The 24,223-nt window shown below is 42.0% G+C and overlaps 1 long non-coding RNA gene across 4 annotated transcripts in view; it reads right to left on the bottom strand.

Annotated features, from left to right (window-relative positions):
- The window catches only part of LOC132335270 (uncharacterized), a 121,715-nt gene extending 112,781 nt beyond the window's left edge, over positions 1 to 8,934 (bottom strand). Inside the window, exons 1-4 of one of the 4 annotated variants that reach the window (XR_009488631.1) lie at positions 8,715 to 8,934; positions 8,051 to 8,233; positions 7,150 to 7,326; positions 5,749 to 5,859 (exon numbers count right to left, since the gene is read on the bottom strand). This is a non-coding gene — a long non-coding RNA (uncharacterized LOC132335270). The remainder of the gene's footprint in view (positions 1 to 5,748; positions 5,860 to 7,149; positions 7,327 to 8,050; positions 8,234 to 8,714) is intronic. The other 3 variants (XR_009488630.1, XR_009488628.1, XR_009488629.1) reach the window with 3 other exon arrangements.
- Between the last annotated feature and the right edge of the window lie 15,289 nt (positions 8,935 to 24,223).

The following is a 24,223-nucleotide window of genomic DNA, read 5'->3' as shown; positions in this document are numbered from 1 at the left end:
ACAAGACAAGGCTGCTGCTCAGCCCTCCAAAAGAGTGAAACTGAGCAGCACAGCATCTGTTGGAATTCAGTGACAATGATCCTTAAGATGGAACATCACCTGTAAGTCCAGTTGGGCTCTGCAGTGCTTTTCAGAGATAGTTTTGGGGGTCACCACAGACTGAGCCACAGCTCTGATTCCCCCCAGTTCCCACTGCAGGAAAGGGCAGGAGGAGCAGGGAGGGTTCCTGCAGGTGCCAAAGCAAACAGGATGGGCTCGTGGAGCTGCTCTAATTCAGCTTTACATGTGACACTGATACCCCACTTTGACACCTCCAGCTGCAATCAACCTCCACACTGACAGAGCCAGAATTACCTGTTCTCCCAATGCCACCTGCCAGAGGGGCATTCAGGGTGAATTCAGCCTTTGCAATTTAAATCTTTTCCAAGTAACCCAAGGAGTTTTAGTAGAAGTGGTGTGCTCAGCATGAAGGCACAAGATAATATATAATATACAGGAAAACAACTTGAGCAAGGTGGTGGCCACCACACTGCAGCCATCAGGACTTGTCCTGAGAGCAAGAAGCAATCTGGTGGACAGACCTCATTTAAAAAATCCCTCACACACCCATCAGGTGTTTTTGAAGAGCAGTTTGGTGGAACATGTAGTGTAAAGTTCTATGCAGCCTCAGTAGATGATTCCATGGCCAAAACTTCTGCCCATCCCTGCTCATTCCCAGGCAGACCATGCTGGAAAGGGATTGGCCTTCACATCATCAATCCATTGCTGATTGAGGTTAAGCACAGCTGGAAGATTTTTTCATGCAAGCACAAGGGGGGAAGAAAACCCAAACATTATTATCCTTCTTCAGTCAATTTTGAAAAATTATTAAAAGAATAAGTGTTCTGCCTCTGGCTGTGAAACCTTAATATGGTTTTAAAGTTTTCACTTCATAGTCAGGGGATTAAATTCTTTGAACACAACGTGGTGTACAAAAGATCATCTAGTCCTGGCAGGACCCAAGCAGTCTGAGGCATAAACAATCTGTCAGGAGACTAAGTCAAGGATATTGTGACTCATGAAGAATATTAAAAATTAATGGCAATTTAAGTAATCATTCCTTGGTTTAACCCCCAGCACACATTGGTTATTGTTTTTCTGCACAAAATAATTGAGCATTTGTTTTAGCCACTTCAACTCAGAATTTAGTACAGGTTCTAAAGAGACTGAAAATGCAAAGTCTTCACCCAAAAGTTTGTGCTTCACTTCATCTTGTTTTGACCTGTTGCAAGGATCACTGAGCTTAAGAAGGGATTGGTCCAGAAAGTTTCCTCTGTTCTGGTTAAATTCCTTTGAAGTCAGTGGGAGTCAGCACACATACTTGTGGGTACATTCATAATTCTAACAAAAATGTAGTCAATCCCTGAGATATCAGGAAGCAGAAAAACTTAAACCAAACTCTCTGAAAAGTAAATGTGTTCAGTGTATGTACATTGCAACTAACTAGAAAAGAACTCTTTCCACACACTCATGTAAATAGATGGGTGAAGGAAAAAAAAAACATTGTGTGGAAAGTTCAAAGGTTCAGCAAACATCTCCTTAAAAAGCTGTTTGCTCACAATACCAAAGAAGAGTGAGCAGCCAAATTAGGCTGTTTACAGTTTAGCTGTAATCCAGGATCAATGCAGTGGCATTCTGACACTCAGCTCTGCTGTACATTGATTTTACAGGACTCACCACTGCACAGAGGTCATTAAGAAGGGTTTACCTCTTGTGTGTCTCTTACTTACAGGCTTGTTGAAGTATTTCTGTTTGACTGTAATTAGGAAAGCAGGAATATCATATATTAATCTACTCAAGTTCTTTAAACAAAGCATAGCAGTGGAGATTATGTTCCTTTCTTACAGCCTTTAGACCCTGGAATTAGCCAGAGAAAACTCTGGAGTTCCCAGTTCTTGCTCCTCTTTAGAAAATCTTATCATCCCTTCCACAAGGATCCCCTGGCCCAGCTCTGCCTCAGGAGCACAGGTGATCACAAATTGTACTTCCTTGTACAATTCTCTTATAAATCAAAAGAAATTAAATTTCACTCCTGCAAGAGAATATTTGCCTGAAACCAAACCTTAGCACAGCAAATTAACACACACCAATAGTTGCTTTCCCCACTCAGACTCCACAAAATCCACAAAAGTGCTCAAGGAAGGTTTTGGGCTTGTGCTCAGAAGCATCAGAGCACTTTCAGTGCAGCCAAGGAAATGCCAGTTTATCCCAGAGAGGTTCTTGGATACCAGGAAGGTTTATTCACTGGAAGGGTTGTCAGGCACTAGCCCAGGCTGTCCAGCCACCATCCCTGAAGGTATTTCAAAAATGTCTATTTGTGGCACCTGGGGACATGATTTGGTGACTGACTTGGCAGTGCTGAGTTAACAGTTGGACTTGATGCTCTTAAAGGTCCTTTCAAACCTGAAGGACTCCATGATCCCATTGGTCCAGTTTATCCCCAACCCAGATAATAAAACAGCTGTGTTATCAAAATAAGTAAATACAAAGGGAAAAACCACCTCCTCATTTGCACATGTCTCTGCTTGTACAAATGTCAAGCTTCCAAGTAAACAAGGGATAGAAAAGACAAGTAGACAAGAGCCTATGGAATTTTCAGCACCACTTTACTTGTGAGGAGATGATGAATCCCCTCTGCAGCTTTGTCTGCACACATGATGACAGAAAATATATTTCTGGCGTGAAATCACATAACCCAACCCCCACATGTAAAACATGAAGAGCACAATTAGTGCTCCAGAGATATTCATGTGCCTTCCTTTACACACCCTGCCTTCACCAGAGGAGAAGGCAGATTCCTGTAGCCTGCCTACAGAAATAAGAAAATGGTCAGAAAAAGCAGAGCATTAATTGGGAGGTTAGCCTGGACAGCCAGTCAGACTCAATAGGAGAGTTAAAAAATAGTGAAAGTTGGCATCTCTGTCAATACTACCAATTACTTCTCATTTCCATAAGTCTTTCCCCCAAATCCATTATGTTAGCAGCCACAGAAAGTGAAATGGATTCTTAGAGAAGCCATCAGTGCTTCTATCTGCAGAACTAATGAAATTACTGATCAATAAGTCTGTACAATGTCTGCCCCCAACTCCATCCCTTCTCTGTACTCTGGTCCTACTCACCCAGGTGCCAAAGTGACAGAGCTGCAAAATGAATCTGAGAGCACAAAACTGTGCAGAGCTGGGCTGCTGACCTCCACCTGTCTCACAGCTAAGCCTGTTGACATTACCAGTCTGCTCAACTACTGATTTTAAGAGAAAAAATAAAAGGAAAATAAGCTGCCTGCATTCAAGTCAAGAAGTTTTTGGCTATGGTCTCAACAGAAGCAAACAAAAAAAATCACCTACCATATTTTTAAAACTCCTATGCTTCTTGTGGATCATCTTGCTCTTGAGAATAGAATGGAAGGGCTTGAAAAAATCCCTAGCTAAGGCTCTAGAGAATCCCCAAAGATTCACAGCCTTCCTGATTCATCAGAGCACACATATGAGTGGGCTGTGGAAAACCACCCCAAAATAGCAGCTGTTGCTCTGGTGGGCTTGGTCCCCCTCTGCCTACACACCACAATTTCTGCCATTCCTGCCCAAAACACCAGTGCCTCCTGTAGAGTTTATGCACTCCTGTGCTATTCTGTGACAACAATCTGTCAGCATTTACTATGGCAGGATGACAATGATCTTTTACAAAATATTGTAAACAATGCAGAAACAGTTTTTTGTCTTGCAATGTATTTTGTTAGAAGAGTGACAGAAATCCCAGCAACTCAATTCTTGGATGTTCTGTGCACATCCAAACCCCAGCATATTGAGAACAAAGAATTTGAATATAAAACAGGCATGGCCATTCCTTTCAAATGAAAAAAGATGAATTTTCTCTTTAATAGTACCATAATGGTTTAAATGTAAAATAACAAAAAAAAAAAAAAAAAAAAAATATCCCAACCCTGCCTGTGTATAATGTTGTATGATAGCTCCTGGGTTCCAGGAGGCAATTTTTTATAAGATGGTAGAGAAGTGCCTGTCCACAGTGTGAACACCATTCACAAGAAGTCAAAGATTCCCTGGCAAGTGCAGAAGAAAGGAAATTAAGTGCTTCGTGCTACTTCTGTACTCTAAGATCCCCACACTGATACCACAGGCAGCACAATTCACTGTCAGCACTATCAACCCTCTCATCACACTTGCAGTGCTATTTGAGCTCCTTTACTTGGCAGTTGCCAGCTGAGGACATCACATATCTCTGCTCACATTCCATGAGCCAGCCCTGACCCAGGAGCTGTGTCTTCAGGAATGGCCAGGGTGCTAGAAAATACTCATGGTAACTTCCCAAAAGAAACTGCTGGAATAACAGCAGCAGTCAGTGTAGCAGATGTCACCATTTGAAGAGGGTAAATACATATTCTAAACTTTCCAACAGGTTTTTTACCATGAAAGCCCAAGGCATATCACAGTAACCACATCACAGCCCCTGCAGAGGTGAGGTCATAGGACATCCATCACACAGAGGATACTGGGAAGCAGACATCCCTCATTACATCTCTTTCCAAACCCCCAGGGAAAGGAGAGGCAAGCACCAGGCACATCCATCTCTCCTGCTGCAGCTCTGGGTCAGTTCCTTGGCACAACCCCTGGGCACCCCCAGGATGCCTGCCCCACTGACAGGGTGGGGTCATGGTGGTGTTTGCCTGCTTTGAAACACCACATCAGAGGACAGGAGCAGCCCTGACACCGAGCACTTGGTGCCTCACAAAAGCTTTGGTCTCAAACCTGTCATGGTGAGGAACGTGGGCCTGGCCACAGAGGTGTGGGTGAGCTCACAGTGCTGGCAGTGACAGCTTTGGGGCACTGGAGAGGGGCACAGTGCTGGCCTTGCCACACACAATGGAAATAGCAGCAGGACACGACTCCTGCAGGACATGCAGGTGCAGTCCTGCTGCCTGACTCAGCTGTGGCAGGTTGCAGGGCAGGGCAGCAGCTGGGACACCACCAAGCAGCAGAGGAACCCTGGCCTCAGCCCAGGCATTGGTCCAGACTCTACACAGGGAGCTCTTCATTTGCATCAAAAGTGAAGACATTCATTTGCAGCACCCTCACTGTATTTTAAAAGCACTTTTCAGCATAAATTTCACTTCAAAGTTCAGTGCAAATCAAAGCTTCTTGATGTGATTGAGTTCTGTCCTTTTCTCTCACATCCTTCATAGCAAAATGCCTACATCAAGCCACTTCAAATTATAACACCACTAGATGCCATTTCTCACCTCATGAGATCACCTGCATCCTTTACTAAATGCTTGTTTTATATTTACTTCCTGCATGTTGATACTTCATCATAATTTCAGGTAGCAGTGCATTTAAAAGACAACATTATACATTAGACTTTTATCAAGCACGGCCAATTATGCAAATTCCTCCAAAAATTATTTTCAAAGAAAAGAAGGATTGATTGCAGAGATTTACCATTTATACAGACAGTGATTTAGGAGGGTATTTCAATTGCTAATATGCCTAACAAAGATGTGGGGTTTGTTTGTAAACTTCAGGCCTACAAAATTGAATGTCAACACCAGATAATTATCATGTCCTATCCAAAATGCTAAACTTAATCGAAATACTCTTTGTGGTAAATCAACAGTCAGCATTGCTCTTCATGAAAGTTGATTATGATGCTGCCTGTTTGTAAAAAGGAAGTACCAGCCACACAAGTTCCACCTACCTCAGGCAAAAACAAAGCATCACATTTCTCATCACAGCCTGGCTTGAGAACTGGGACAATGGCATTGCATTTGATCAGCTCCATAGGTGCTGGTGCTCAGGGCACTGGTACCTGTTGGAGAAGATGAAACAAGAAAGCCTTACAAATATGATTGCCTGGCAAAAGATTTTGAGAATATAGAAACTATAAGCGAGATTGAAATGAAAGCAAGCTTTGACATCCCTTAGTTACTGAACAACAGGAAAACAATGGTGTGGCCAGCTGAAGGTAATCCCCTTTTGATGAAACAATACCCTCTGCAAGCAGGCAGGTCCAAGGGTCAGAGCAGACCCTGCCAGCTTAGCAGAAGGGGTCCGAAGAGTAGTTTTTTTGGGTTTAAAATATAGCACAATATAGTAATGTAGTGATTCTTATAGGCTGTATGTAAATGCTATAGGATTTGTATGCTGTACTAGATTGGTTAGTGAGAATCAGAATATTCAACACAGAAGATGATTTATTGTATTGTAACGGGAACTTCGCTCTCTTATGCTCTTGCTTTTGCTCTTGTTCTCTTGCTTTTACTCTTGTGCTCTTACTTTTCTATGCTCTTAGCTCTTGCCTTTTTACGTTTTTACCCTCTCATCCTCTCTCTTCTCTCGGGCCTGCTCCGAGCTGCAGCTGGCAGCTCCCAGCAGGGCCCTGTACCCACGCCCTTTGCAATAAACCCAAGTTCCACGACTTGGCTTCAGAGATCTCTCGTCTCCATCCGTCCCGACCGTGCTACCCCCAGTCTCGCCTACAGGTACCCAACTCGTCTGGATGAGGGCCAGATTCCATATTTGATTATGGCCTCTGTGCTCAAGCATTAACTCAGGACACCCCCCACTCTTCAGCTTCCATTGTTCTCAGGAAGACACTCCACAATAAATGATTAACTATTTTTTCAGCAACATCTTATGTTCACCTAGAAAATTTTTAATGCTGCTACTAAGCTTTTTCTCTTTTGCCTCATCCTTCTCTTTTTCCCCATTCATTTCTCCTTTGGTTTTCCTCTCTCTTTTCCTGCTCTAATCTTTCAACAGCAGTTCAGACATTAAAAATCAGTGTGTAGAGGGTGACACCTGCAATTTCATTAAGGGTACTCTGTGCTGCTGTAAGCTGATTTTTCACCCCTGAGACCACCCTAACTTGGAAATATAACAAATCTACACAGAGACTTGTGCTGTGCTCTGCGCAGAGATTTCCTGTTTAATTTGCTAATCTCTCTCTGGTGTTAAGATCACAAAGAACAATTTAAAGTGCCATAACACAAGAGCAAACATATATCCTGTTTCCATTATTTCTACAGCAATCAAATCCTACTTGAATACAAGCACACCCTTCCTGGAAAATATCTTCTGAAAATTTTGACTTTCATACCAGGAAATAATTCTCTTTAAATTGTGAGTCACAAATACTCCAGGCAAAATCCAAGATGGTTTGCTTCTCAAATGCTTTCATATGTCTTACAGGAACTCCTCTTCCATTGCTTCCATTCATTCCATTCATTCCCCTTCTCTTACAACATGGTTAGTGGGAGATGCCTCCTGTGCTGGCCTGTGAAAAACATCCAAGTCATCCAGGCAAATTTTACATTGTGCAAGCCTTGATGTGCAGTTTGCAACACCCAAGAGCCTTCTGGTTTGCCCTGCACTCATGTCAGACCCCAGGAACTGAACCAGCCCTAACCTACATGGCTCTGGCTTGCCCAAAGTGGATGGGAAGATGCCTTTTGCACAGTAACCAGTTTGCAGATTGAGATATTGTTGTGAAAATACTTCCTAAGCCACCCCAAATGTTTTGTCATTCCATGGCTGGAGCACCAGGATTCTAATTTACCAGAACAGAAAAGGCAAGGCTGGCTCTGGTGATTCTTGCACAGCTCTACCTTCCAGAAAAGCAAAGCAAAAAACTCCAGGAATTACTAATAACTTCCAAATTACCTCAGGAATAGACATTGCTGTGGTAGAAGAATGTAGGGGGGATCATAAGAATGTTTATGGCTTCCACTAGGAAGCCTCAACACACTGCAATAACAGTTAGATGCAGTTTCTTAAATAATTAGATGATAACACATAAACAAGCAGCAGCATTTTAAGGCATGCTATTTGCATTTGTTCTGCAATAATAAATACACTTGCCCTATTCTATTTTAAAATTTATCCTTCATAAAATAGAGAAACACAGTTTGAAAATCAACAAGACAAAAATTGCATGGCTGTTGGGAGCAGAGGGGATCCATATTTCCATGCTGCCTCCATGGATAAAAAATCCATCTCACCTGGTGAGTCTTCTGTGAGGCCTCAGAACTGGGCCATGCATGCAAGTTTGGGTTGAAATTGTTTTCAAAGCTATTTGCTCTTCTCTGTGCTTGTCTCTCCCTTTGATCCTTCCACCACTCCATGCCATGTCCTGCAAGCTCCCTGGGTTTTCCATGTCTGTGGGACACAGGCTGCTCCTCCTGCTGCGTGCCATAAACAAAGAATCTGCTCTTACTCAGAATAGTTTATTCTCCCAGTAGGAACAAGGCATAACAGAAAGACAATATTAAAATAGACAGTGTTAACATATGTCTCTTACTTGGAGATTGCTGTCTCCTGGGGATAGCCAAGGCAGCCTTAATTTTCCAAACAACCCAAGGAAGTGTGTGCACATCTAGGACATCTCCCTCCAGGACTCCCTCGTGTTGGGCAGGAAAATCCTCTTAACTATCTCCCACAGGAGAAGGACTGACTCCTTTCACATCTGTGACTGCTCAGGCTTTCCTCCTCCCTAACCAAACAAGTGGGATGAATTCAAGAGGAGATCAGCCTGGAAACTTGAGTCCTCTCTTGGTTCTCCAACAAGCACTTTCCATCTCAAGTATTCCTCTTTTTCCCCCACCCTGTCTGTCAAGAAACCCCCTTTGAGTAAACTCCTGTGTTCCTGCAGGAAAGGAGCATTACCTTGGCCAAGAGGTGTTCCCTGGTTGTGCTCAATGCCAGCACAGCTGTCCCAGAACCATTCCTGTTCCTCATGCCCACACTAAAAAGTGCCAACCCCAAAACTTTCTTCTTCTGACAGTGAGAACACAAAACACAAATGGCTCTGTGTTACAGATGATGCTGTTTAAATACAGACATCAGGCACCTGAAAGCCAAAAAAATGTCATTTTTAAAAGGATTAAACTGGTGGTTTTGTCAAAGCCAGTAAGAAAGTCACAAAGCAAATAGATGGTGATGCAATATTCTGGGTGCTTTGCACCTGTATCAGAGCACTGTGGTTTGATAGCAGCATCATCTCCCCTCACTTCTTTTCTCCTAAAGGATTTTAGTATCCTGTGATACCTGGCTTCTCCTTTTCACTCTGTGTAGCACTCTCCTGAATTATATGTGCATATTCCTGCAAATAAGGGGTAAAAAATTGCCTTCTGTTTGCCCTTGAGCTATTTACAGGCCAATTTTAATGATGGACATGAGAACTAAGAGTTTGCCTGAGGGTCTGAGTTCCCAGCTCTATCTGACTTCCAGGCAGTCCCCAGCCCCTCTGAAATTCACAGCAGAGTTACCATTTCAAACAGCATTTCTAATGTTCTTTAAACAAAAGAAATCATACAACAATCCTCAAAACTAAACCAAGCCCATGTCAAACAATTTATGCAAGTCTCAAGAAATGAAAACCGAGTGAAAATATGACTAATTGACTAGGACTCTGTTTCCTATAGTCTCATGGAATATTTCCTTTGTCTGAAACTCCCTGGGGCCTGTGCTGCTGAAAACACTGTCAGTTAAAGCTCTTCCACTTCCAGGAGCTGCCTCAGGAGTGAGATTTGTGCTGCTGTCACACACCCTGCTCTGAGTGTCAGCTGCTGGATCTCCTCTCCTGGCTGCCACTTTGGGACACCTGAAGGACCACGAGGTCACCCCTGGCAACAGCAGCACTGAAACAAGGAGAAATCTCCTCTCTGGTAAGGATTTCCTGGTGGGAAGCAGGGTGAGAAGGCACCAGCAGCTGCACTGGTGCTGAGGAAATTGTGGTTTTATTCTGGGCTTTAGCAGCCAAGCTCCAGGGCACACAGGAGCACCACGCTGCAGCACCAGCACTTCCAAACCCAGATTCAACCCTTCTGTCAAAATAAGCCACAAAAATGGGAATTATACCTTGGGATGGCTGTGGCAGGGTGCCACAGCTCGGATCTGCCTTCTCACCACCCAGCACACAGCCCCACAACAGCTGCAGCAGAGCTAAGATAATATTTATGCTGAATAAATCTTCAGGAGGAAATTGCACTGAAGGTAGAAGTGTGCATATAAATTCAGCCATCCCCAGCCCTCCTGCTGACACACACAGGGAAATTCACACAAACACCTCATAAGATCCCAATTGCATCAAAAGGTCACCAACCCCCTGGCCACCATGACCAAGGCTGCTTGGTACCTGCCATCTCCACTGATTTCATCGAGGGGGAAAAAATAATCTAAAAACTGGTTTAGCTCAACTGGTGAGAAAGACACTGTCAGACAAGGAAGGTGCTTTTTTTTTCTTTTTTTTTAGTATAGACAGTGCTTTTCTTTTTACCACTCAATTTTCTTTCCTTGCCTAAAAGGGAAAGATTTTTCCCCTGTGATTTCTGAACCTTAGTAGTTATTACACTCAGGATGATCCAGAAGTGCTGTACAAGCTCAAGTCAAGTACTGGCTGTTCCCTTTTATGATAGCTGAAGACCTGGTCTCAAAGTTTTACATTTGTCACTGAAGTAAAAAGTGAAATATTACTGAGCCATTTCTACTGTAGTCCCATTTCAAAGGTGATGTTTCTTGTAGAAATTAATTCTTATTTTATTTAATTTTTTCCTATGTCTGTATTGTTTTCTTAAGATGTGAATTTTAAAAGAAAAATCCTTTCAGGGGAGGCTTTTGTTTTATGCTGCCTCATCTTTTTTGGCAACAGTTACAGTAACTAGAGCATTGGTTTTTTCCTTGGTTTGATTTTGTTTGTTTTAAAAGAGAAACTGTTACCAATATGTCACCGAGAATTCATTTAACAGAGCCCTCAATGAGTACATTTAAAGGGGAGAGGAAAAGATTGTAAGAATGAAGAATGTGAAAGAATTGTTGTTATGTTGGTGTAAGCAGCCATACATCATTACTTAGCTTAAAAACTGAACTATAAAAAAAGACATAGCAACATCTTTATAGCAATAAACATATTTTGTGAGACATAACTCTGTGTACCTGAGACACGGCCCTCTTGGGTAGAGCATGAATTTAGATTATGAAAATATTACTTACTCTTGAACACTTCCTAAATGTCTCCAGGAAAGCAAAACATACATCTCTCCAGAAATATTGACAGAGTTATTATTAAATATTATATGGAAGTAGCTGTAAACAACCTGGTGTGACAGAGGGTGCTCTATGTAAAAGATTGTGCACACATTACTAGAGGGGGAAAAAAACAAAACCAAACCATTTGAAGGAGTATTCTGACATCATCTGCTCTTTTTTTTTTCCCTCATTGGTCTCATTGCTCTTCCAAATCCCATTCCAGCACATGGATAACACTCTGCCAGGCCTCAGAGGCTGCCAGGCACAGGGACTGAGCAGGGCTGTCACACCTGAGCAGGTCAGAAGGGGCACTTTGCTGTCCTTCCCCTTGCACTGCCTGGCACAAGGAGCAGCAAGGCTCCCAGGAAGATGGGCCAGATTATGGTTCTGTTTTGTAGGGTGTAAATGAAGCAGGAAACCAGTGAGCACTGGGAAATGCTCATTAAAACAAAGTCCAAGTGTTGCCAGTGGTTTTGTCTGCAGGCCTCCCTCCTGTGTGAGGCAGCACTTTCCAGGTCCCACTGCCTTCAGAATGGGGTGGGAGAGAAGCCCTGAGAGCTGCCTCCCCCAGCCCAGCTCTGGGAGCCACTCTGCTACTCAGAGTGGGAGGAAAAACCTGCCCATTTCTGACCCCACCATGACTTACAGTGAGAAGCTGATACCTGTGCACTGGGAGCAGCTTTTGCACGTGGGTGTGGTTTGCAAGGCATCGAGACCCTGCAATTTGACAAATGTATGGGGCACTACCCTTTGCATGGCCCTCTCCCCATCTCTCCTGCTCTGAGGATGGTCCTTGGTGCTTCCCCACGCCAGCAGCAGGGCAGAAACCCCAGCCCTGGTGCCTCTCACCTTGAGGAGGCTGTAAAGACTGGAAATAAAGACATTCCCTCTCCTGCACATCAGGTTTAATTACTTTTGCTCTGCTGATCCCCACCTGGCCCCAGATAAAAGCATCATCTCCATGCAGTGAGTTGGGGAAATAGCACAGGGAATGAGGCAGGGTTTGCATGGAGAGCTCTGCACCAAGAATTTCACATCTCTCATCAGGGAGCAGGCTCTGCAGTGAGTCAGGTGAGCCAATCAACACTGCTCAAATTGTGCAAAATTCATCCAGCTTAGCAGTGAGCCCCCAATGAAGAATTAGTTAAATAAGTTATAAAAAGAAATTCAAATGCATCAGACTATTGCCACCTGTTTGCAAGAAATTTATGAACAAAAATGAAGTTTCGTGAATAAATTATTCACAAGTTATCTCCCCATTGCTTTTCATTAACTTTGATAAAACACACTTTCATCTCTTTCCCTTGCAAATCATTTGGACAGATCAACCTTTTCACTCAACATATTTTAACTAAACAGCAATAAATCCTGAGCAACCAAGCAGTCTTTATGCCAAGAAATCAGTGCCTACAGTAGCCTGCATATAACAATCTAGGTTTCATTTCTTTGCTGAGCAAAACCAATTCCATTTCCAGAATGCCATCACTGGTAACAGACATTTAATAGGCTGGCTTTCTCCAATAAGCTGTATCTTTGAAATAAATCTTGCTGACTCTAATGCTTATAGAAACACTATCTGGGTGTGCTGTGAGACACTTCTAATATCTACATCCCAAAACACCCTTTCCAATTTTGTGGCAAAGAAGCCTTCATGAACAATATCGAATTCAGTCAATCAGATTATTGCATTAAGAAGTCTGTGTCTGGCTGCTGGAAGGCAGCCTGAGTTTCCTCTGACTCTAAAAGAGCAGAATTAGCCACAGATTCCACCTCTGTCACCTGTAGTCTTAACACCTGCCTGTGTCACACCATAAGACATTACAGTATTGTTGTTAAAAGGAAATATGTGGAAGCTTAATCTAGCCTTGAAACAACATGCAATCATCTGTGGACACAGGTGTGTGACAGCTGAGGTCCAAACAAAGGCACTGGGCCTCACTAATTAAGCTTTTTCTCACTGTAGCAAAGAATAAAAGATGCAGCTCTGCTTTGCCCTCAAGTGCATCTCAGCCCTGGCTGCAGAGGCAGCAACTGCAAGTGAACAGAAATATTCACTCAGGGTGCCAGAGCCCAAAGCCCAGCGAGGTCAGGGGCCAGGGAAGAGGGAGCAACAGCTGCTCCTACATCATGATGCTCCTGCCACCAAAAATCCCCTAAAATTATGTATCATCTTGCAAGGTGCTGGTGTTTCCTTACAAAACCAAATCATGCAAAAACTAAGTTTTACAAACATTCAAACACATGAACTTTTCTTCTTTACACACAAGCCAAGAGAGACTATGTAGCCATCCACTGTATTTGCCTTAAGCAACTCATTTCAAGTGAATAGTCATTCATAAACACCAAAGTGCACACGTTTAGGCTGTAATAAGCAACTGGTTTTCTCCAGCTGCAATACACATTACACAAAATTGTTCCATTTACATCAATTATTCTGAACAATAGAAACCAAGTCATTACAGAGAGCACTGTCCAAGTAACATTCTGCTCCATTTTTTAGATGACATTCACCAGGATGGCAATCCAACACTCACTCCATTATTGTTCTAACCACTACACCATCACCCACAAAAAAAAGCCTTCAAACAGAATCACCATCTATAGAAATACCTTGGGAATTCTGGTTTGCAAAGCCATTGCTATATTTAGTGCAGAGCATTTAAGATGGGTGCAATAAATTAGTTCTCTCTCCTCATGGACAGTAAATATTAGGAGTGAGGAACCTTTGGTATAACTCATGCATCTGCTCTATTTCACTGTGTTTATCAGCATTTCATCTGTTCACCCATATGGGCTGCCTCATTTTTATAAGGAATTACTCAATATTAGAGATTCATGTGCTGGAACGTTCCATACACTCTTGATATGATGATTATAATTAGATGTGTGAACCAAATTGATGCTTGTGAAACCCTGAACAAATAACCTGCACAGCCATACAAGAGCTTCAAATTTTAATACACCCTAATTTATGTTTGGAGTGCTAAAGCACTAATAATACCAAGGAGTAATTGGCTGGCATTTAAAAACCCTATTAAACTAAAATATGTTAACATAAACCTGTTGTTAGCAGGGAATAACCAGTTGTCACCTAGAACACTGTTCCTCTTCCACTTCCCTCAGCTTTTTACTCTGGTCTGAAAATTCAGGCTCCAAACAGAGTCACTGTTTGGGAAAATTTGGGGAAAATCTTGTCATATTGTTGGCCCTTCTAGAAGTGATTTTTTTCTTTCTTTTCCAGCACAACCAGTTTAATCCATTCAATACCCAGACATACTTTCAGTGCCACAGTCTGCCCTTCATCACCCAAGAGATTGCTCAGAAAAACCATTTGCCTGAGAATATCCACATGCTCATGTTGTGAGTGACAAGGTGGCCCTGGGACACGTCCCAGTCTCACTCTGACCCTGGCTGTCTCTCCTCCTTGCCCAGTGTGAGCAGAAAAAAGTGGCAAACAGCTCGAGCCAAGTTACACAGGAACCCTGAGAGTGCTCACAGGAATCACACAGCACTGAAATTCACACAGCACTGAAAATATTTTTCCATGAAACTTTATCTGTGTGGCCTAAAATGTGAGAGGCTGGAGAGCTTTCCTGTCACACCCTGCTTCCAGCCCCTACCCAGGCCATAAAGTGCCACCAGCTCCAACCTCTTTCTTTAACTCTTACCTACAACACTCACCATGCCCAACAGAGTATTTTTGTGATAGTTTATAGAGACATTTTGGGTCTTTTGCTTCATTAAAAAAGATATAAACAGAAAAAAAAATCTTACCACTTTGTCTTTCATAGTTTAAGGAAAACTTCTTTTTCACTCCTTTAAAGCTATTTGAACACTGAGGATGAGCATTGTGCTTAACTAAATCAAGGGCAGCAATGACTGGGCTCATAATTCCCTTTTTAGGGCAATCACAATAATGACAATGGGTTATATTCATGGGATTCATGTTTTCAGGTATAAAACAGAGGCCTACAGCATCAGGAGCTTACCTACATATCAGAGCAAAAGCATATTCAACTCCAAAATGAGCAACTACAGTGTCTGAACATGAAATGTTGATTTTTTAAAAAAGATTAGTCGGTAATCTGAAAGGAAATATAGCTAGTTTAATAAACTTCTCTTTAAAGACATCCATTAAAAGCCAGAGATGCTTTCTCCAAGTGAAATTTAAAGTATAAAACAAAAGACAGGCATAAGAGATTAATTTCCAAAGATCCATCCAAAATATCTATTACTGATTTTCATAAGCAGCTTTCAAACTGGCAAGGATTTTTTATCACCTATACTTTCTATTCTCACAGCAGGATCATGACACACACACAAATTAATATTTTTAGCCAGGACAAAGCACCACACCCTGACACCCAGCTCAGCAGTCCCAGTGCCACCCCCTCAGCAGCACCTGGTGCTCTGATCTGGTGACACCTGACATGGTTAAAAACCAGAGGTGACTCCTGCTTGGGAGAAATGGCTTTTGCTTTCAGCTGCAGTGACACCAGGAACAGGTGAGCACTGAGAGTGTGTCCTGTCTGAGGCACTGCAGACAGCTAATTATTAGGTGGGAGATTGATAGAACTTGTTAAACACACAGAAAAACTTTTTAATTAAAGCTATTAGAACCATAAAGCCCTTTGAACTCTAAGGGAAGAAGGTTTGTCTGGGTTCTGGGTTGTTTGTTGGTGGTTGTTTTTGTTTGGGTGGTGTTGGGTTTTTTGGGTTTGGGATATTTTTTTTCAAGGGGAGGGTGGCAGTGGTTTAAAATTTTATATAGCCATAAGTCCACCCCCTTCTTTATTTTTCCTGGTTTGGGTAATGAACAGACTAATGAGTTTTCTTGGCTTGGCAGTGAGTGATTGTTTTTTAAAGTTGTGAGAGAGGCAGCTGGTAGCTGCTCTGCAGAGGGGAATTCATCTGTGCCTTACCCAGAGCATCACATCCCTCTAGTGAGCACCAGCTCCAAACAAACTCTACATCAAAGACTCAAGATAATTTGTGCTGCTTCAAATCCTTAGTCTAAGTTTCCAGCAATTATTTTTGTAGAAAAGAATAGAAGTTTCATAGTAATGAGGCAGCCAGGTTTAGGAATCTGAGTATAAAAAAAGAAAAAATATGGGAATCAATGAATTCCCTCTCATGATTTTCTTATTATGTGTGTATACATTCATAATTATATCTCTTCACAAGAGAATTTCAGCATTCCTTTGGGATGCATATATTTATGTGAGTGCATGTGTGATAATATGTATATTTTCACAAGAATCTGAGTGTGCAGTATCTCAACAAACCCTTTAAATTTTAATGCTTAATTTCATACTGACATTTTAGTTTCCTGTGAGAGGTTCTGAACGTGACAGGAATTTCAGCAGTGTAAAACTGCCAGAAGGCTTCTACCTGCTTGAAAAGAACTAATGGAGCTATTATTGTTTAATAAACAATATGCCTGTACCCCAGATAGCTCCTCTGAATGAACTGAATGTCCCAGAGGAATGGGATTCAGCATCATTTTTAGATGAGATTTGCAGTTCTTCTCATGAATGAATTTTTTTCTTTTTAAGCAAGAGATATTTAATTGAGTGTAATTAAATCACTCTACAATCAACACAGGTTTTAAAAGTGAAGTGTTCCTTGATGAGTTTGATAAAGTAGTGTTGGGAAAAAGCACGTGAGAAAAGCAGTGGCCCCAGCTCTTAGGTACACATGGCAACCTCCTCATCAGCAGGCACTTGGATAATATTCCTGATAGATTTGGGTTTTGTTGGGATTTATTTTGTCTGCCTAGGTCAAACGAGACTGATATATACTTAAAAATTCTTCTGATTAATATTACTGCCCATATTTAGAACAGCACCCTTGCAACCTCTTTTATTCTGACTTCAGCTACAGAAGAGCCTCACTGACTTGTACTTTGATACTCAGTAATAGTCACCAAAAGACTCATGCAATTTTCATTACACTAACTCAATAGGAATCATTTAACAGGCACAAATCTGTCCCTAGCTTTTAAAGGAGACATGCAAAACATTAATGCTGCTATGGATTCATAGGGGTTACCACATCTCCACTTAGTGCCTGACTGGATGTTGTTTGAGGTCAGGATTTATATTTGATGGAATCAGTGACATTCAACAGAAAAATCTCAGCATTTGTACAGAAATAAAGTAGACTCCAATTTCAATAATCTAAACTTAAACCTGATTTCCAGAGCAGCACTCTGGAAATTTGTGTTAATATCCCTGCTCTTTGAAAGATGACAATGGCTTTTTATCTGCTTTGCATATATCTGCATATCCTGCTAACTGCACATTTGGAATTTACGTATTTATTCCCTTCCAGACACCCAGGACAGTTTGCAAAGCCTGTATAAGTATTCCTACTGAATTCTTGCCTGTATGGACAGAGTTCATCAACAGTTACAGGAACAAAGCCCCCAGACCGCATAAGAATATAAGCTAGCCACCTTTGAAATATTCTGAGGTCAGCTCAAGACATGACCAAAATCAGGGTTAACACTCCCAGCTTGGTAAATCACTTTGGGATTTCAGAAGCCTTCCTCAGTATCAATTTCTTGTAGCCAAGTCTGCCTGGAAGTTTTAATTCATTTCAGCACAAGCAGCTCTCCACTCTTGCTTTACTTTATTTTCCTTGCTGTGAATATTCACCAGAAGAGACCCCAAAGGCGTGAGAACAAATCATGCAAGCTTGGAGAGCACTGCCGGGTAAGAGGACAGTGACTGGCAGTAAACACCAAGTTAGTGAGCTCTGAACTGAGGACTATATGCAATACCCAGAAAGTCTGGCTTTCTGTAGCAAATTGCAACACAGCAGCACATTCTCAACTAAATCACAGCATGGTCCATCACACTATATCACCAACTCCAGAGAAGGATAACATTTGGGATTCTGTTCAGAATCCCATCCAGGCTCTCTTTAGAGGCACTGTAAAACAACTTTGAAACTACTCATCCATTCTCACCTTAAGGCAGTTTTCCTGCAGTGCTGTTTTTATGGTGGCACTAAAGTCTCCATGTCCCAGCAGATTCCACTGGTGTGGGAGTTTTGTTATCAAGTGAAAAAAGTGCTGATACACAAAATTACTGTAGGGTTAGCACCTGCTAAACTGGCACTGCTGGATCTGAGTCTATAGACTGGAGAAATTGAGAGCAGTAATGTGACAGGTTTGATTGATTTAAGCACTGGGCTGATTTCAGCAGTGATAAACTGATCATAGTTTCCTTCTTCCCTACCCAAGAATGGTTTTGTTTTCTAAAATAACTTTCAGGCTTTAACTTGGCTGCAAATGTGAGAACTCCAGAGCAATTTTACTCTTTGTTTCTTTTCAAAAGTCAAGCATAATTTCTTATGGGTCCTTTCCTAAACCTAACAACAGGTCATTCATGCAAGTATTTAATTTTGTTTACATGGGTTTTTTCCCTTTCAGTAAATTTATTAATTGTTTTGACAGTTTCATAAATCAGACCCTTCAAAAAGTGTTTTTATTAATATGGCCTGAAAAAGGCCATGACATTTACAAAGACAAGAGAAAAAGTTACACTTTCATTAATTGAATAATTATTGCTGCCACCGGATTCTTAGAGAATGGTTTTTATCATAAGGATAAAATAAAAGACATTTCAACAAACAGCATATAACCAGCTACTTTTAGAGATTTTGTGATTGCATACAAGAACTCTATCAACTGCAGTTACAGCAGCATGTGGGAAATAGGGTAAAAGTTTTCAAAAATGTCCTCGTAGACCAAGAATTCAAAATATTTGTTATTTCTAGTCTTGAAAAAAATCCAAGAGCTTTACTTACATGAAAATCAGATCAACACTTCAGTTAGAATAAATTCCAAGAAAATAAAAAAGAGTCCTGAACAATGATATGATTTCAAAATAGACCCACATTGTACTGATTAAATCAGCATAACAAAGCACAGAAATATCCATTTTAATAGCTGAATTTCCCTTAAATGAGGTTAACAGCACCATAAACGAAGATCCAGGAATTATCCCTAGAAAAAGAGCCCTAAGAAGGTGAAAATATGCTTTAAGACCTGGCATGCAGCTACTTTAGCAGTGCAAAGTCTGTCCAGCAGGGCTGTCACCACGGGGGCTGCCCTTACACCCCTCTGTGTGCAGGAGCAGCAGAGCCCCCCTGGGTGGGGCAGGGGCTCTGCAGCTGCTGGCAGCACTGCTGCTGCAGCAGAAACCTGGCTCAGCTGGGTGTCACAGTGCCTCCCCACTCCCAGCCAAACATCCCAGGTCATTCCCGAGTCAGTTATTGAGCACACGATCCTTGGAGCAGCCTCATGGCTTAAGAGGGTGAGAAAGTAGAGCCCTTGCTTTTTTTAATAATAAACTTTCAGTTCCTTGAGACCATTTTACTATTTTATGCTAAGACCCTCGGGAGGAGATGCTCAAGTAGTTCATTTATGGAATCAAGCAGAATTAAAATAAAAATTAAAAAACCAAACTCAAATATCCAGAGTGCAGAAAAGATCTCACAAACCTTCTCTCAAATAATGCCTGCTCCACCTGTGTTTGACAGAGGGTCCTGGAAGGTTTTGAGTCTGCCTGGAGCAGCAAGTGTGATGAGGCAGGTGTTACCAACACCTTTTTACAGCAGAACCCTCTGCAGGGTGCCAGAGCAGAGCCAGAGAGAGGAGAGCAGCTTCAGAGCAGCTGGGACACCTTGCCCATGGGCATGGACTACTCACCTCCCCAAAAGCCACAGCACTTCCCTGCTGAAATAAAATGATTGTCACTTCTCTAACGATCAGAAAGAGAAGCAGCAGCCTGTGGGAAGCTGGCTGAGGGCAGAAGCCCAGAGCTGCACGTTTGTGCCAGGCAATGAGGCAGCAGCAGCATCAGAGACTCTCCCTCCCTTAGCCTGCAGCCTCAGCCCCACGGGGCTGGAGCTGCTCCTGCAGCTGCCCCAGGATTTACACAGACACACCCCAGGTGGCTCTCCTGCCAGAACAAAGGCACTAAAACTTCTCCTGCTCTCCACTGACTCGGGCATTTATCCCAGACAAAGAGACATAGATCAAAATCCTGTAAAACCCATAAGATTATGGATAGCAGGCACCATAGCCATATAATTCTTCATAAGTGGCAGAGCTGCCAAATCCTACCTAGCACAGTTCCAGCCCTGCTCTGAGATTAGCATGAGTCTGAGAGAGATGCATCTGCATTTTTTTAATTCCCTTTTTTTTAAAACCAAACCATACAGAAATCTTTTCCTAGCTTTATTAAATCAAATGTACATGCAGGGAAAATAAAAGTACAGATGCACCATTTGAATACACAAGTACAGTTTCCACAGAGAACTGTGAATCAGGTTTCTTCTGCTGTTATAATTTACAATTACTTATCACGTTAGCTCTTAATTGTCTTTTCAGAGTGCACTCAATTACAAAATTAGAATCCTTATCTTCCTGTAACAGCCACCTTCTAGACAGATCCACATAAAATGTGCAAATTGACTAGAATATTTTTCCTTATACTGTTCCTGTTCACCAAAAGGTTGTCTTAATCCAAGTTTAAGTATGTTTTTGTTTTTCTGCTGAAGAAAGCAAACTGACTGCTTTCTGGAAGTGGCTTATTAGCCATTTGCTTAGACAGAGACCAGGTAGTGTCATGGATTAATTCTTTTACACAAAATCCTAATTTCGTTTTATTTTTTTTAATACCAACTTTTGGCAGCAAGGCATTCTCTACATCCCCTTTTTGTATGACAGCAATCATTCACTCCAAAAGACAGAGGAAGAAATAAATGTTTCCTATTTCATCCTTTCCCCATGTATTTTTGAAAGCAGGGAGAAATTCTGAATGTTTTGTTCAACCCCCTTGTTTTATGGATGTGGTCATCCACTTCAAAAGGGCTGAAACAATTAACAAAAATCACTTCCTGCTTTGACTGAAGCATTCATAGATACTCCCCACGTACCATTGACTCATGCTGAGCAGGAGGGTAAAAAACAAAAGCTCACCAAAATCCCCCCAACTTTTGCAGGAGGCTGTTTTCCCCAGCTAATCAAAGAGGCTGAAATGCAGAGCCAAGGCTCAGGGCTGGATGCTTTGCAGCTTTAAACACGACTCAAATGCACTGGATGTATTGTGATTGAGAAAATAAAACCTGAGCACCTTTCAAAGGCTGCCAGGATCAAATCTGTGTTTCATCCAAAGCAGAAAACTTTGACATCCTACAAATTCAAGCAGTAATAGCCTGTGAAAAAGGACAGTTAAATATTAATGCCTGTACAAATAACAGGCCTCACTCATTTGGAGTGCCATTTATTTCCCTCTTCCATGCTCTCCTGAATGTATTTGCATTTTCTTCTTAGAGGAGACCTAAGTAAGGCTTTCCACCCCAACTCATAAAATAGTTTGTACAGCCCAGTTTTCCACATCTCTCCACTGCCATACACATGAACACTCAGGCTCAGGGGCTGAGTGCCAGCACTGCACCAGGGCTAACAGGAACCTGCACACACCTGCAGATTGGCCCAGCAGTGTTAGTTTCCCTGATGTGGGAGCCCCTGATCCTTGCCCAGACTCTGTCTGGACACAGCTCCCCAGGGAGAGATGCTCATTGCCCTCTGAGAGGGGCTCAAGGCTGAGCAGGTCCAGGCACCAGCTGGACAAACAGCTTTGAGCTGTGCAACTGGGGCTCCACCACCTCTGCTTGAAGGGTTTTGTAGCCTCATCCCAGTCCACAGGAGAAAAATGTATTTCTATCAATGCCTGGAAGGAGCCTGCCCAGAGAGTTCCTGTCTGACACCACAGTGCACAAAGGGGATGGTGTCCAGGTTGTGTCCAGATTTAAGGCTCAATCCCCAAAGAACACCAATTTCTCAACATCTATGCTTGGTTGCTTATCTCAAAAGCTTCCCATGGACAAACTGGTTGGGGTCAGATTAGAATGAAGAAAGATGGGTTATTTATGCACCAGCTCAGAGTCACTGGGAGTCTCTTATTGGACTTCATGGTTTTAACAGCAAAGAAATGGTGGAAAGGGATTTTTAGGATGGTACAGATGGATAAGTGCATAATTCTGTCAGTCAGGCACTGTGTGTTGCAAGAAAGGCATGAGAAAGGTGAGTGGAGCAGACAGCAGAACTGCAACTCTAAATGAAAAGAAATACATTGGAAAGAAGGAAAAATTCTACAGTTTCAAGAGAGTTAAATTTTTAGTAGCTTTCAGATATTTACAGAACTCCCTGGGAAAGGCCAGAGCTGTGTTTGGGTAACCCTTCATTAACACACATTTTATCCACTTTCCAGCCTTTACTTTCTGTGACATTTTTGCTGTTTTGTAATTAAAAGGTAGCTGCATAATTTTGCATACATTTAAGGCAAGTGGTTAAACATTATTAATTCCATTGGTATTCTCAGTGCTAACAGTAGCCATTATTAACCTATTTGACAATATTGCAGATTCCTTTAGCATTAATGTGATTGTAATATGTAAATCCATGGGAATTCAATTGTAAATTACCATTATTCAATGTACTTAGCTTCAATGCATAATTCTGCAATTTTTGCAGAAGGAATTACATGTTGACTCATAAGACATAACTTTTCATGGCTTCATAAAACCAAATGTGAACAATTCGTACCTATAATTATATTAAAATGTAAGTGAAATATATAATGCAGCTAATTAAAGGAAATATACTGCTTATATCCTTAGTCATGTTGCTTAGAGGAAAATGCTCCATACTAAACCAGCTCTTTGCATCAGCTACTCACATAACACAGATTTACTTAAAAGCCAGCAATGTGCCAACAGGAGTAAAGGCCTTAATCTAAAGAACATTAAAGAGGAAGTTTTGACAATTTGAGTTTTAAACATATTGCTTTTCAATCTAACATGGAAGCCTCCAAGGGTCTGTTCCAAAGTCAGTCCCTGACTTCAGGGTGTGTTGGATAACATCCTGGCAAAATCCTTCCCTTGTGGGGAAGTCCCACAAGGAGCAGCTGAGGACACTTGGTCAGTCCAGCCTGGAGCAGACTGAGGTCAGCCCTCTCCTGGGGCTGCAGCTCCAGCCTCTGCTCCCTGTGGCAGGAGCCCAGGGAATGGCTGGAGCTGGGCCAGGGGAGGTCAGGCTGGAGAGCAGGGAAAGTTCTTCCCCCAGAGGGTGTTTGGAACAGGCTCCCAGGGCAATGGTCACAGCACCAGCCTGGCAGAGCTCAAGGAGCCTTTGGACAAAGCTCTGAGGGACAGGCTGGGATTGTTTGGGTGCCTGGGCAGGGCCAGGTGTTGGACTCTGTGACCCTCATGGGTCCCCTTCCAGCTCAGGATGTTCTGATTACACAGACAACAATTCCTTCTTAAAGCCCAAGGGACTCCACAGCACTGGGTCCAGGGCCTCAAAGGAGAACAATTTGAACCACTCTCACCCTGAAGTGGAGAGAGAACTTGCTCCACTCACTCAAGAGCTGATCCCATTACTTCCATGGGCTTTTTATGAAGCTGCTGGAGGAAGTCAGACAATACGTGGCATCAAAATGTCAATCATGTTCAACTCAGATTTCATTCTCTGCTCTCAGGAGTGTCATTGAGTTCAAACAGAGCTCTGTGAAATGATCAGAATTTTATCTACACACTTTAAAGGGAGTGATCTTTTCAAGTTATTCACTTGAGTAATTTCATTGATATTTAAATTTAATGGAATTGCTCACATATACATTGGAGGTTTGCAAGTTAGTAGTCAGTAAAAAAACCCCAAACTTTTATCAATGAAGTTCAGACAAGAACTTTAGAAAAGAAAAATTTTTGCTTTAGGCTGTGCAGTAACATAAAATTGGGCTGAAAATTTCATGAGAAGAGGCTTTCATGGTCTGCTCACTTTAGCCAGAAATATTGCAAGAACAATTTCTGATGATGAAGACTAGAGCTGTGAACTCAATATGCTGCTCTTTTGGGCACAAGGTTCATTTGAAATTCTAGAAATAGAGGGAATTAAAATGAAAATATTCTTGAATTTATCACCTCAGGATTTTTTAGGGCTAACTCATGAACCCATTCCAGATGGAAGTTAAATTTGCATCTGTCAATAACCAAGTTTCAGAACAGGGAATTAGTTCTCAGTTAAATAATCTTTGAGCCAAGGAGGACTGAAGCCTGATCAGGCTCTTAAC

Source organism: Haemorhous mexicanus, chromosome 17 (genome assembly GCF_027477595.1).
Source record: "Haemorhous mexicanus isolate bHaeMex1 chromosome 17, bHaeMex1.pri, whole genome shotgun sequence".
NCBI classification, from domain to species: domain Eukaryota; kingdom Metazoa; phylum Chordata; class Aves; order Passeriformes; family Fringillidae; genus Haemorhous; species Haemorhous mexicanus.
This window is presented reverse-complemented; position numbering and strand designations above follow the sequence as displayed.